This window comes from Arachis ipaensis, chromosome B02, assembly GCF_000816755.2.
Source record: "Arachis ipaensis cultivar K30076 chromosome B02, Araip1.1, whole genome shotgun sequence".
NCBI classification, from domain to species: Eukaryota; Viridiplantae; Streptophyta; class Magnoliopsida; order Fabales; family Fabaceae; genus Arachis; species Arachis ipaensis.
In genome coordinates this window covers 9053168-9053666 of record NC_029786.2, presented here as the reverse complement: position 1 = coordinate 9053666, position 499 = coordinate 9053168, and positions in this window count along the sequence as shown.

Sequence of the window (499 nt, the reverse complement as noted above, 5' to 3'; positions counted from 1 at the left end):
ATATAAGCTCTCAATTTTTTTTATTATAGAGTTTATTTTTTTAATAATAATCAAATAAATTGGAGGGTCTGATTTCATAGTTGTCGTCTAGAAATAGGAAATTAGATAATTTAATTTTATGGATACTGAAATTTAAATTATGGAATGCATAAATTTGTTGGTGAATTTTTTTTTAATCGATATCCAAATATAACTTTTAAATTTGACCTTCCGATTTCTTCTAACAATGTTTCATAATTTTGCGATACATCCTTCATCCTAATAACGCAACAAAACTCAAGCTACTTTCCCGATATCAAAAATAGAAAGTGCACCACTTGTTCCTGTAAATTAATCTTTCCCACAATAGGTTTCATAAAATTAGTTAACCCCAGCAAAATAGTAGTAATATAATATCTTGCCGAGACTTTAGTAAAAGATCCAAATAATCTTGTTCGATAGATACTCTAAAAGTGCATAGGAGTGTATTAGGATAAGATATTTAGAGATAAATAATTAT